The following is a 2,449-nucleotide window of genomic DNA, read 5'->3' as shown; positions in this document are numbered from 1 at the left end:
TTTCCCTCCTTTTCCAGAGGAGTCACATAGACACGCTTGAACCTCCTCACGATGTGTGTGAAGTGTTGTCAACCAGAGAAGCCTGTTAGGGAGGGGTGATGCGCCCCTCTGCCTGCGTCTGCCAGGCGGTTTTCACACTCCAGACTCCCAGAAGGAAAGCAGGTGTGCAGCCTACGCCGTAGTGTTTGTGCAGACAGTCCAAGCACAGTGAGCCTTCCTTACCCACTCACGGTGGGAACCCTTCCAGAATCTAGGTTTCTAAAAGCCAGCTGAAGGCCAGCCTTGCAAGCAGAACTTTCTAAGGACAGCCGTTCAGGCCTGCGATGTTCATTCTTTCCTGCACAATCGTTCTTTAGACAGCCTCTGAAAAAGAGGTTCTAGCCTTGCCAGCCAAGGAAGGACCTCTGGCTTTTCTTTTGTAGTTTTTGGAGTGAGTTTAACTACTCTACAAACTTCCCTTTCTTTCTAAACCAGAAAGAACAGGAACAATTATAGCAGGAGAATCAGTAGGAGGTATTTTTAATCCTTCAGATGGGACCAAATAAGTACAGGCTTGTCCACGAGAGCAGCACGGCATGGTGCGGGTCAGTAGCCATGAAAGCGCTCCCTCACCACAAGCCAACGTCTGCCTTAAGTATGTGTTGCAGCAGGAAAATACCCGTGTCTAAGGGCTCCAGTAAGCACTTAGAGGCATCCTGCTGGCGCACTGACAGGGGCTAAATGCTGATTTCAGGTTTAATACACAGTCATCACATTAAACAGTGTTTACCTGCCAGGATCCTATTGTGTCTGGCCGGGGCAGCTCCCTCACGTTCTTTCTCTCCTCACCTGTGTGCCCCGTCTGGCCCTCCATCTCTAGCCCTCTGACCTGCCTTCCTCGTGGCTACGGGTGCCCCGTGTATGTCCTAGGCACCCTCACCCCAGGAACAAGACAGTTGCCTGGTTTCTTTCCTCTTTGCTTACTAGCCTCTCTTGGGTGAACCTGATTGTACCGGTTATCCGGTAAGGGAACGACGGTGGGAGGAGGAAAGGTCAGCGGGCCTCAGCTCAGAAAAGCTGGGTGGGTTGAACTAGAGGCATGGCCCCTTCCCCAGCCTCCTGGGCTCCTGGCAGGGAGCATTACAGCATTTTTTCTTGTGTCTGCCGTGGCGTTCCAGACAGCCATCCCAATCCCTCAAGATCCTGGGTCAACGGAAAAACCAAAGGAGAAAAGAAGAAATACATGCAGGCAAATGAAAACATAACACCGATTATCTTTGTAACAAAATGAAGTTTTAATGTGCTTGGCTTTCACTTACGTTCCCAGAGATTGTAAGACATACGAGTAGTTATGTTTTTAATTGTGCTATGGTCCCCAGATTGCCTTTGTTAATTAAGCACAGGGAGACGCAGAAGGCACCAGACAGGAATGGTGCCCTGCCCTTCTTAGCAGGGAGACACCGAGGGCACGAATCCCGGGGAACGTGACGGCCACCTTAGACTCTGCGTGGTCTGTGGTTGTGAGTGGAACGCTCATTGATCTTCATGGTGCGAGTTCTCGGTTAACTTGCATCTCAGAAGTGATGTGTGTGGGACCAGAGCGACACCTGGGAACACACTCAGAATCCTCGGCATACGGGACTGTGTAATCCGCAAGGGGGGCCTGCATTTTTCCCGGTCTCTAGTCTGGACATAAGTCAGTGTTCAGTCTCTCCTTCCCAGAACAGAATGTCCTGGACCGTGTGTTCTCGGTGATAAACGCCCACAATACGAAGAAAAGTCTGCCTCTCTGGAGAATAACGCAGTCGAGGAAATTGCATTTTCCCGAGGAAGCATGGCTTCCCTTGACAGGAGTGATGGGGTTGAAATCCAGTAACAGGATTCTGGAGTCTTGACCAGGCCTTATCGCAGTGGTCCTGTGTTATTATAATTTGATTCCAATAGGAATACAGTTTATTAATTTGCTCAAATAATAAACTGTTGACTTCGAGTACACTTCTCTCAATATTCTCTCACCAGTGAATAATTTTATCCTTCGTCTCTCGTGGAGGGAGGGGTCGTTGCTGTGTGGCATTGTTCACACGTACAGACCGGGGTGCGTCCGCAAAGCTCGGAAGGCACAGACGGGGGCCTCGAGTTGAGGTCCCACACATGGAGTCCCGAGCTCCTCACCTCCCCAGTCCTGGCTTGCGCCTCCCCCGTTTTTTTGTTTTGTTTTTTTTTTATTTCATTTATTTTATTTATTTATTTTATTTATGTATTTATTTATTTTGCTTTCTTGCTTTTGTAATTGCAGCAAACATCTATCTCCTAACATGGAAGTTACCTTCTTAACAAACTTTCACGTGTACGGTGTCATCAGCGCCAAGCACACTGGTACACGGCTCTACGGCCATACAGACCCACCACTTCATTCCTGTAAAACTCATATAAATAAAAACAGGCTGGTCAGCAGCGCACGGTCCTGTGT

The sequence above is a fragment of the Ursus maritimus genome, unplaced genomic scaffold, assembly GCF_017311325.1.
Source record: "Ursus maritimus isolate PB19 unplaced genomic scaffold, ASM1731132v1 scaffold_16, whole genome shotgun sequence".
Lineage (NCBI taxonomy): Eukaryota > Metazoa > Chordata > Mammalia > Carnivora > Ursidae > Ursus > Ursus maritimus.
The sequence above is the reverse complement of the archived record's forward strand: the minus strand, read 5'-3'. Positions refer to the sequence as shown.